The sequence below is a fragment of the Trichosurus vulpecula genome, chromosome 9 (assembly GCF_011100635.1).
Source record: "Trichosurus vulpecula isolate mTriVul1 chromosome 9, mTriVul1.pri, whole genome shotgun sequence".
Taxonomy (NCBI): Eukaryota; Metazoa; Chordata; class Mammalia; order Diprotodontia; family Phalangeridae; genus Trichosurus; species Trichosurus vulpecula.
The window spans coordinates 144,437,298-144,449,871 of NC_050581.1; positions in this window are offsets into that span (position 1 = coordinate 144,437,298).

The window sequence follows — 12,574 nt, forward strand, 5'->3', positions numbered from 1 at the left end:
GTGGGAGTTCATTATATCAATCAATCATCCCACCCTACTTTAAACTACTACTTTATTCAGGTGAGAACATCTCTATGGAATCAAAAAATGTAAGGTTTTAAACTAGGTGCAAAAAGTCTTTACTCAGTTTGGAAAGAGTGAAAGTCATTAGAAAACATTACATGACTCAATACAGGAAGTGTGCTGGAAGTGGCTAGGGAGGGACTCAGTCATGTTCTGGGGATTTTGTATAAAACTGCAAACCGGATAGGAACCCAGGTATTTGAGCAGTAGGCCAGCTCAGTGGTGGAAACAGTTCTAGCCAAGCCCCTGAAAAGGAATTGCTTGGGTAAGGAGAAGAGTCTTTGTCTTGTCCCCACAAGTTCAGAGAAAGACTTTGAGATCCTGAAAAGTTCCAAAGGCTTGGACCTCACATTGGTTTCCTAGCAATGTCCCTGTTATGGCAGCATCTGAAAGCAAAGTTTGCCTCAGGAGACAAGGAAGAAAAACAGCTTCAGGAATCTATCCGGAGCCCAGCAGAAAGCTAACCATGCTTAAGATGAATATCACAAATGATCCACAAATGGATAAAAGGATTTCCCACCACCAGGAACTGTCAATTGCCCTTTTGCTTACATGAGCTTTCTAAGTGTAAGATCATTTCCCCCTAGACTCTGCATGTACTTGTTGGAGAGTGTGACCCTATTTTGGGGGTGGGGAGAAGAAGGGGGGGGGACATGTTTTAAGTCAACTTTTGTTATTCTATCATATTCGTAAACATCCATTTCTGAAAGCTAATTGAGTCTGGCAGGCTAATTTATATCAATGGATAATCACCAAGGGAAGTGAAATGGTGGTGGTTTGTAAGCAAGATTAGGGAAAAAACTCCAACCAATTCCTCAGGGTTAGTCTCCGGAACCCTAAGCTGAGAAGTAGCCAGCCACCCTCTGGGAACCCAGCCTGTCCTTGAGAATGGGGATTTGGGAGAGTATGCCCCAGAGCCCATACTACATATGTATCCGATCAATTCAAAACTTGTGGGTAGCCTAAATTCTTGTCGTTCAGTTAATGTTGGCATGGTTAGAGATTCAAGAAGAGGTCTTTGACCCTTTAAAAGAGATTCAGCTCAAGTTGAGATATAAGGAGAAGGGTCTCATTTGGTGATTGTATAATCATCGTATAACCACAGCCCATAATTTATACCCTTGATGTAACATTGATAAGCCCTCGAGGCAAACTCAAATCCAGAAATGATAGTTAAGTGGGGATTGGGGAATTTCTCTGCACTCTTTCAGCTTTGTCCCTGGCGTTGGGGCTTTCTGCTGCCAATTTAGATCAAGGCAGTTTGGGAGTTTCCCTGGAGCTTATTTTGCACAGACTCTGCTTGCCCCTGCACCCTTGCTCCCAGCAGTCATTATAGGTAGTCTCCTCTCCATTCACTGTTACCCGAGACTCTTTATACCTCCTACACCTCCACAGTCCCAAACGGAAATTTCTCTCTCTCTCTTGTCCTTTCATCTTTCCCCGTTTTTCAATGCTATTAAACCTATTCTCTGTCCTTCCGTAATCTCTGGTAACTCCACCCTTTCCTGCTTTCTCAGTCCATCATCTGTTTTGGCTTCACTTTCTTCTCTTTGAAATGATGCTATCTATTCATCATAACCAGTTCAACTTTCTTCCTCTCTCACCTCTGTCAGGCTCCAACCTTGAATTATCATCTCCATCCACTTTCTTCATTTCTACTCCTTAGCTGCTGCAGGTAATTCCACAGCCACACTGAGTCTACTATAAATTCTCCTACCTAATCTCAGATGGGCCTTTGCTATTGACTGCCAATTCTTTAACTGTTCTCTGACTCATTATCTTGGTATCTTTTCCAGATTTCCTCTCTCTAGGTCACCCATATTGATCTCTTCCCTCTCTCCCAATAGAGGACCATGTCTCATTCTACTCTGAAAAAAATCAGGCCATCTTCAGGCATTCCCTCTTCTCCACATTACTATGCCTCAAATATTTCTCCATTCTTTCCTCCAGTCTTGGAGAAAGAGATGATCCTTATCCTTGCCAAGGCCATCCTTCTGTCGGGGCCCTTGATCTCATCCCCTCTTTTCTCCTCTTTGAGATTTATCTTTCAATTATTCTCTCCCATCTTTTAAATCTTCAGTCTTTCTACCTGTTCCTTCCCTCTAAGCATATCCTGATTTTCCTTGTCCTTAAAAAAGTCTTTAAAACCTGGAAAGACTTATATGAACTGATGCAGAGTGAAGTGAGCAGAACCAGGAGAACATTGTACACAATAACAGCCACACTGTTCGAGGACTGATTTTGATAGACTTAGTCCTTCTCAGCAATTTAAGGACCTAAAACTTTTCAAAAGGGCTCATGATGGAAAATGCCATCCACATCCAGAGAAAGAACTATGGGGTCGGAATGCAGAGTGAAGCAGACTCTTTTCTCTTTAGTTTTGTTTTCTTTCTCATGGTTTCTTACATTCACTATAATTCTTCTATGCAACATGACTAATGTGAAAATGTGTAGAGCATATATCAGATTGCATGCCATCTTGGGGAGAGAGGGGAGGAGGGAGAGAAAATTTAAAACTTATGGAAATGAATGTTGAAAACTGAAAACAAATAAATATTTTTAAAAAGTCTTTACAACCCTGCATCCCTCTATATCCCTTTCTTTTCACTGCCAAATTCCTACAGCTTGCTGCTTCTTCTTTCTCACCTCTCACTCTTCTTTTTTAAAAATGCAATTTTATTTTTTTTCCATCTCTAAATTCTCTCCCTCCTGACTCTCCCTTCTCTCTTCAAGAAGAAAAACAAAATCCCTGTTACAAATGTGTAGATCCCTGTTATAGAGGTGTACAGTTAAGCAAAACACATTGGTATATCAGACTAAAAAAAATGCCTCAATCTCTACTTTGAGTCCATCACCTCTCTAGGTGGAGGTTGGTAGCATGTTTCATCCTAAGTCCTCTGCAGTTGTGGTTGGCTACTGTTCCCACTCACTTTTCAAGCCCTTATAATTTGGCTTCTGATCTCATCCCTCATTGGAAGCTTGTTTCTCAAAGATTACCAATGTTCTCCAAATGCTGTGGGTTTTTTTTTTTCGTTCTTGTTCTTGACCATTTCGTGGCTTTTCATACTTTGGTCACCCTCTCTTCTTAGAAGCTCTCTCTTCCCTGGGTATTAGTGAAACTTTGCTCTCCTGGTTGTCTTCCTATCTATATGATCATTCTTTCTCAGTCACCTTTGCTGGATCATTTTCCATGTTCCATCATTTTTGCATGGGTGTCCTCTAAGGTTTTCCTGGGCATTCTTCTTTTCTTTTCCTACTCTGTCTTGGTAATTTCATCAGTTCCTGTGGGTTCAATTATCGTCTCTATGCAGACAATTCCCCAGTCCAGCTCCCATTTGTCTTCTGAGCCGTAATTCTGGATCAGCAAGTTCCTGCTACATTACCTTAAGATGTCCCATAGGCATCTTAAATCCAAAGCAGAATTCATTACCTTTCCTTTAAACTCACCTCTTTTCCTAACTTCGCTATTTCTGTGTAAGGCATGTTTGCAGTCACTCAGGGATCGTTCGTTCTTCCTTACCCCCATCTTCTTTATCTAATCTCAGCTGCAAAGTCTTGGTGATTTTACCTCCACAATATCTCTCATATCACCCCCCTCCATTTTGTTCATTCACAAGGCCACCACATTAACTCTCCCCCAACCATTACAATTGCTTCCTAATGAGTCTCCCTGCCTCTAGGCCCTCCCCTATTCCTATCCACTCTCCACACAACTGCCAAACTGAAGTACATGCCTGACTATATCTCTCAAGAAGCTTCAGCTGCTCTCTCTTGACTCTAGATCAAAACACAAATTCTCCTGACGTATAAAGATCTTCATAATCTGGTCATAATCTACTTTTCTAAACTGGCCTATTTGCTGTTCCTTACACATGGCATTCCATTTCCTACCTCCATGTTTTTTTCCCACAGGCTGGGCTCCATGCCTGGAATGCCCTCTCAGTTCTGCCTCTTGGAACCTCTGTCTCAGCTTGCAGACCACCACTCTTAGAGGTGTCTTATCCTGATTCAATATATGTATTGTACTTATTCTCTCCTTTTCATGTTGTTTTCCCAATAGAGTTTACGCTCTTTGAAAGCAGGGACTCTGACTTAATCTTTGTATCCCTGGTACCTAATAGGCTTTCAATAAATGTTTGTTGAATTGAACCACTATGGGTGGTTAGTCATTCATTCATCCTTTGCTAGCAGACCTTAAGTGAGGTGGATTTACCAGCTCTTTAGACACAGGTCATTATATTTTGGACAGCTGTCATTCTTAGGAATTTCTCTTTATAGGGTATCTTGCAAACAGTAGGCACCTAGCAGGCTTGCTGAATTGAATTACATTAAGTGCAAATTTTCTTCTTTGTAACTTCTCTCTACTGCTCCTAGTTATGCCTTCTGGGGCTAAGCATGACAAGCGTGATCCCACTTCCACATGAGAGCTCTTCAAATATTTGAAAGCAGCTACCGTCTACCTCAATTCTTCTCTTCTCTATACTCAACACCCTGGTTCTTGTTTAACATTAACTCAAGGACCTTATCAATGTTTTTCCTAAAATATGACATGCAGAACCAAACACAATACTGCAGGTGTGTTCTGACCAGGACAGAGACAGTGGAACTATCACCCTTTTATTCATTGACTTGCTATTTGTAGATCACTACATGGCCCAAGATGGCATTAACTCTCCTGGCATACATATCACAGGGTTGACTTACAGTGGATGACTCCAACTTTGTCCTAACTCATACCGTATGATTGACTTCCTGGTTCTTAGACCATGTACTTAGACGGCCTGCGCTCTAGGTCCTTCTGAGGAGGCTCCCTTGACTCTTCTGCATATGGGGGCAACCTCAGGTGAAATAATTTGCCACAAATTGAATTTTGCCCCTCAAAGTTCTTCACTGCCCCCTGCTGACCTTGGTTGATATCATCCATTGCCGATCAGTTTCTTCACTCCATTAACCCTTCAGATCCTGGGTATCTAAGTCACAACAGTCAACATCAACCTTATCCTCATCCTGATCATCTTGGCCATCCTCATCTACATCATCCTAGTGGTCCATATCATTGTCATCATTGGTACTTTCTTCATTCTCATAATCCTTTTCTTGGTCTTCATTCTCGTTGTCATCACCATCAAGATGATTGGCATCAATATTATCCTTAGAATTATCTTAACTACAGTCATCATGATCAATATTGTCATCATCACCGTCACCACCACTATTGTCACAAAACTCTGTGCTTATCGTCATTGCCATCACCACCGCTGCAACCAACAACCATCACCACAATAATGACTAAACATCACCATCACCATCCTCACTCACCATCATAATGACCATCACTGCTAATCATCGTCACTACTAATAGCCATCCCCATCACTTCCAACCAAGTATTGCCCCCATCATCACCATTCCCATTCACCATCACTATTACCAAACATTGTCATCATCTGACATGAACATCACCATTTACCATCACCACCAACATGATATCTTCAGCAACAGCATCACCATACAATTTTATCTGGCCATTATTTGCGCAGCATTTGTCTCTATGCCTCTCTCTGAGAGAGCTCTCACTTTTGAAGAGTAACAGTAAAATCTATCACTGGATTATAATATTTTACAAAGTCCTTGATCTATTATTTATCTCTGTCACCAAGTCATACTGTTTCACCATCCTTGAAATCACTTATTCTCCCTCCTAGGCGCTTTGCTTTAGGAAGTGTGTTGGATATATGCAATGTGTAGTGGATATGTGGGCATAGCCCTTTCTTTTATATTCATTAAACACTCATTTTGTGCATGGAATTATGTTAGACTCTGGGGGAGACATGGGGGTATTATAGATAGCAGGAGTGGTATATGTAATGTTTATGATATCTGTAATGTGTATTGGTGTTAAGAGTTTTGGATTTACCAGATGAGACCATGTGGTATTGTAGAAGTAGCACTGAACTCAAGGTCAGAAGATCTGTTTTCAATTCCTGTCTCTATTACTTACCATCAAAAAGTCCTCAAGTGAATCACTTCAGTCTTTTTGGAATTTAAGATTCTTTATCTGTAAAATGGGGGATATATAGATTAGATAATCACAAGTTCCAAATCCTATGATCTTATGACCCTGTCTACTTCCTCTCAAGTGTTTTAAGGACAACTTTGGATAATGCTATCAGAAGAAAACTACTGCTGATCCTAACAATTTCCTATAGACCTATGTCTATTACAAAATGAGAGCATGAGTTAAAGAAATACAAAAGTCTGGGGATGTTAGATACCTTTGTTCCTTAAGTTTTATCAATTATTACTTAATTCTTGAGTAGAATGACTCTTTCAAGCCATCTTGAATTGAGCCTTTTGGGTTGTGTTTGGTTCCAGGTTCTCTGTCCATTTTAGTAAACCAAGGTCTTGAAGGCTGCTTTCCTCATTTACTAGAGGCCTCCCTTCAGCCTGTGATCTCTCTTAGAGAACATTTGAATCTAGAGTTCTGATTCTTAGTTAGGAAAACTAGGTTGGAAGGAGCACTTCCTTTCAAGTCAGAGGACCTGGGTTTAAAACTTATCTTTGATGTTTATTACCTGTGAGATCTTGGGCAAGACTCCGTCAACCTTAGGATCTTCACCCCTAAAATGAAGGGTTGGGCTGTAGGGCCCCTGAGATTCTTTCCAGACCCAGATCTATGATCCTCTAGGATCCACTTATTAGCTGTGTAACCAGGGTCAAGACACCTCTTAGAGCCTCAGATTGCTTATCTGTAAAATGGGGATAATAATAACTCTTATGCTACCTACCCTGTCAAACCCAGGGTACTTGGGGTATTGTGAAGAAAGCCCTTTGCTATATAAATGCACATTAATATCACTTCTAAAGTATTCTGAAGGAAGGTGTTGAGTGCTTTCTTGGCCTTCTGAATTATTACTACCATTACAAAACCATGAAACCCTATGCGTCTCTTCCTCAGGCAGATGGAAGTAATTATAGTCACTTTACATATGTTTCTTTCCTTTTGGTCTCAGCAACTAGAGCAAGGGTTCAGGAACGTGTAGGGATTTTTTTATAATTCTATTTTAGAATAATTGCCTTTTGTTGTAATCCTATATATTTTATTTTGTGCATTTTAAAATGTTCTGAAAAGTGGCCCCTATGCTTCAACAAGTACTCAAGGGGACCAGGACACACGCAAAAAAGTTAAGAACTACTGGACTAGAGTCATAAGGACTGTAGAACTGAAAGAGACTAAAGCTATATCATCAGACTCCATCATTTTACAAATGGAGAAACAAAGGCCTGGATCAGGTAAATAGATGAACCGCCCAAAGTCACACAGTGAGTTAAAGAGAATCTTACTCTGGCTTTCCCCCATCTTTTGCAGCTACTTGCAACCAGTCCCCTTGTGAATCACTTCATTTAATCTTATGTTAGTGTAGGAAGGGGCCCAAGAGATCATTTAGTTTACTCCTTCTTACTTCAGTGTAGTTGGAGAAGTCACAGGACCTTATCTGTAGAATGAAAGGATTGGCCTATGTGAGGGGAAAAGGAACTCGCTCTGATTCTAAATCTATGATTCTATAAAGCAACTGACAAAGTGACTCTCTCTGACATAGCAGGCCAGATTCTCCCTCATCAGCCCTCCCCCCCCCCCACATTAGAGGCAGCTGGTGGCAAAGTGCACCCCATAGCTGGGCCAGGAGTCAGGCAGACCTGAGTTCAAATTTTCCCTCAGACAGTTACTAGCCTTGTGACCCAAGGCAAGTCACTTAACCCATTTGCCTCAGTTTCCTCAACCATAAATTGGAGCTAATAACCTACCTCCTGGGGTTGTTGTAAGGATCAAATTAGACATTTGTAAAGCACTTATTAACACCATCCCCCTTCTTTCTACAGAGAAGTATATATTTTGGTGTCTGGTCTCAGGGTCTGGTGTTCTTTTATTTCCTCACATTTCCTGCTCTCAGAAACTCAGATAGGAAGCGACTTTCTGAAAGGGTTACAAAACCAAGCTTATTTCATCAGATAACCCTTGAGAACACACTAAAATAGAATTAAAGGTTTAAAAACAGAAATATAAAGTGGTTTCACCACCACAGAGTGTAGGGCATGGGATGTGATTGGGAGTAGCTCAGCAGTTTACAGAGAAAAGATAGAAGGGAGACCAACAATAGGGGTGGGTTATTGGACTGGGGCATGGAGAGAGAGGAGCAGGATAAAAATGTTAAGAGATAAATAATTGGGGGAGATGCCGAAGAGTGATTGCTGGGACCTAGGAAATGGATAGGAGAATGAGTTGAATGAGAATGGAAGATGGGGGCTAGAAGGAGATCGGCGGCTAGAAGGAGAGGTTGGGGTGTTCAAGAGTGTGGGAGGTTTGAGGGACATTGATAATTGTGCTTCGTATTGTATTGGGTAAAATATTTAACCGTGGTTGTCATCACTATCCTAGGCTAAGCTCCTTGAGGGCAGAGACCCTTCCTAGTCTTATCTAAGAGTATATCTACCTGTCCCCACCCAAGCACCTAGTACAAGGCTTCTCATAGAGCTGAGGCTCCATAAGTGTCTTCTATGATGGTGTACCATTTTGGTTGAACAGAACTGCAGTTTATCGCAGTCTTACCATCTTCTAGCAGATTTTTACCTTGGAAGAGGTTGGATGAGAGAAAATAATGAGATGAAGTCTTGGGTTTCTATTTAAGAGTAACATATCCATTATGGGGGGAAAAGTTCAAACAGAGAAGATGAGGAAAGTGGCTTATAATAACTGGGTCAATGAAACAGCGTAGGGTTGAGCATGGGTGGGATTCTGCCCTGTTCTCTCAGCTCTGGTCACATATTAACTGCCCCTCTGTTGCTGCCTGGGCACTGACCCTCTAGAGCAGGGGTTCTTAACCTGGAGTCTGTGAATTTGTGCTTAAAAAAACACATTTTGATTACTGTATTTCAATATGATTAGTTGCCTTTGTAACCCTATAGATTTTATTTTATGCATTTAAAGACATTATTCTGAGAAGGGGTTCATAAGCTTCACCAGACTGCCCAACAGGAGCATGACACAAAAAAGGTTAAGAACCCCAGTTCTAGAGCCACCCCTTCCCTTCCTTTCCCCAGCCTCTCCCTCTTCCCTTTCCCCCCTCCCCCAATCAGTCCCCAGAGCCTGGGAGCTGTCCAGCAGGGTGAGTGGTGGCTGGGCTGCTGCTCTCCTGTCTCAAGCTGTCAGAAGCAGTTGGACAAATGGCAATGTGTTTGCGTAGGTCAGGCTAGAGGGGCCACAGCATCCAGCTGTACAACTTAAGCCAGACTTTTAACTTTTGGCAAACATGGTACAATTCACACGATATGAAGCGAACTCAGGAGTGTGCCTGAGCTCCATGCAGGCACGCAAACAGATTCACGTGTGTACACAGAGAGACAGAACCTTCCCTTGTAAACCTTAAAATGTGATTAGTTATTATTGCTACTGTCACTGGTATTATAAGATTCAAACATGCAGAAATACAGCTACGCAATAAGAAACAGACGTAAAAGCAGACATACGATAGACACAGTTACGCAGATGGACAAGATACAATGGACAAAGAACTATGCACATAGACATACAAAGGAGCTCCTCTGTCCCCCTCTCCCCCCACCCCACTCCCTTGCCTAGCCACTACTACTTCCGAGCATGATTAGAGCTGGAAGGTGGGATCTGTTTTGATTTTGATTTTTGATTTTGATCTGGATTAGCTTGAGGTCATCCAGAAGGGAGTAACCAGAATGCAAAGGGCTTTGAATTCACACCATATAAGGATCAATTGTCTAAGGCCCTTGGAATATTTAGACTGGAGAAGACTTAAGCAGACATACTACCTGTCTTCAAGTGTCTGAAGAGCTCTGTCTGTCAGAGGAATTGGACTTGATCTGCCTGGCCTTCGGGCCAAAAGCAAGAGCTATAGTGGAAGTCACAAAGAAACAAATTTAGGCTTGCTATATACACAGGGAAACTTTCCTGACGATTAGACTAAAGTGGAACAGGCTGCTTTAGGAGCAGAGCCAAGCCTTGCAATTTCACTCAAGGTAAGCTTCACAAAACAGTCTTTTTAAGTTATTTCAAAGGTACCTTTAAATTAACTTTTTAAGACAAATTCAGATTTTTGGGGGAGAGAGAAGACTCCAGAATAGTACTCCATTGTGGAGTCAGACAAACTCTGGGACACCCCAAAGCCAACTGTGGAGAAAGCTATTACTGGGTTGGGGACTCACCTAGGATAAGATTGGTAGGGGTGGGTGAGGAGGTAGAGCCAGCCACCTGGAAGCTTCTTATTTTAACTCATTATTAGTCTTGCTCACAAGGTACAAAGCGCAGTTGTTTCTAGCCTCTAGAGGAGTGTGTAAGTGTTATCTATCCCCTTTGAATTCCATACCCTGGGATGAAAATCCAGTTGTCATGCCCTGGTTATACATAGCTGTTCAGGAGAACACCCTCACTTGAAGTGTTCAGGCAAAGACTGGTTGACCACTTGTGAGGAATCCAGTAGAGGGGATTCTTTCTCAGGCATGACATGGACCAGATGGCCACCAGCATTCCTTCCAATTTGTGATTCCATGATTCTCACATCTGTCTCCTGTTAATTAATAATAATAATGATAATAACTGCCATTTATACAGCGCTTTATCTAAACCGAGACTCACAATAACCGTGAGGTAGGCACAACAGGCATTATCCCCATCATATATAATATTATACATATAAAAATAGATGCAGTTAGGTTTAGAGAGGCCAACACAGTTTGGGAACCATCAGAGGTGGAACTCAAGTCTTCTTGAGTCTGAGTCCAGCATTCTATCAATATCATCACGTTCTCAGTATGGACTTGGCAGATTCTATGGAGAAACAAGAATAGATGGGTCATGTTCAGGAAAGGAGGTGCCAAAGAGGCATGTTTAAATTGTGCTGGCCAACCCATGACTAGATCATAATTATTCAGTCCTGGGCCATGAAAGGCAAGGTAGTGTGATGGGCTTGGGACCAGAAGACCAGGGTTCTAGTCTTGGTTCTTCGACTGACCAAATAGTCTTGGAAGAGTAACTTCTCTGGAGATGACTCTCCTGTAAAATGAGAAAGTTGAATTTGATATTTTCTAATGTCCCTTTCACCTCTAATAACAACAAAAGCAATTTGCATTTCTATTTGAAAAGCACTTCTTCCACAACTATACTGTGGCAGTGGATTATACTTAGACCTGGAAGGTACCTTAGGTAATTTAGTCCAACCCTCTCACAGATAAGGAAACAGAGGCCAGAGAAATGAAGTGAGTCGCCCCATTCCCACAAGGTATAATGTGATCCCTAGTCCTTTGATTCCAAATCTTTCTACTGTATCACACACACACACACACACACACACACACACACACACACATATATAAATATAGAATGCAAATGTTACTACCTTTGCTCCCTCTTTTCTTGAGATGAAAAGATTAGAGCTAAGAAAGACTAGGGTCTTTCCCATGTTCCCAGAGCCAGGATGTTTTGGGACTCCCAGCCCGTATCTCCAGGCTTTCTTCCCACTACATTGATTCTGTGGTTTGGGGGTTGTATAATTTTCTCTCACCTGAGATACCCTTTAAAGGCTCCTTTTGAAAAAATGTGAAACTAAGGGGAGTTGTTTTCTCATCCCTCAGTCAAAAGAATCAGGGAGAGCCCGAGAACCTCCCTCAGAGGCCGGATGTGGTCTGGTGGCCATCGAAGGGGCAGCTGCAGAGCCCAGCCCAACAAGCAGGTGAACTTGACCTTTATATAATACTTTGCAGTTACAATGGGCTCTATATTCCTGGTGTCATCAAATCCTCATGGCTGCTCTTTGAGGAAGGTAGTGTCAATATTATTGTCTTTATTTTTTGCAGATGAGGAAACAGACACTGCTCAGAGAGGTGGTTTGTTCGAGGTTGCATGGCTAATAATTGCTGGATCTGTGGCTAGAACCTAGGTCTTTGGATGCCAAGTCTTGGGGTTTTACCACTGTAGTGCTACATCTAGGGTGCAGGAGCCTGCTAAAGAGAAAGAAAACAAGGAGAATGGCTCCAGGTTTAGCTATCAGTCTGCCTTTCCTTGGTTGTCCCTGGACATTTCCTTATGTGGTTCAGTTCCATCCTATGGGACAGAGTTTGCTAGCAGAACTGAGCTGGAGGCTCTGGGGATTTCCTTTGAAAGTTGGGAGGACTGTGGTGGGAGGGAGCAGGGAAAGGACAAACCATTGATATGGCCAAGCCAAAGCCAAAGGGATGGAGGTTTGCTTCACAAAGTTTGGTGGCGTTTGTAGAGGTCAGGGCATGAAAATGGGGCATCTGAGGGCACAGACTCTTGGGAACTTTCCAGGAGCCAAATAGCTTCAAGAACTCTAAAGAAGGTAGTTGGGCCATACTCCCTGCCATTGTTTTTTATCTTACCCCTTGTTATCCCATCACACTTTATTCCAACTCATTCGATTCTTCTTGCCTAGTTGTCACTCACTCTATCCTGTCTTCATCTTATGCCCA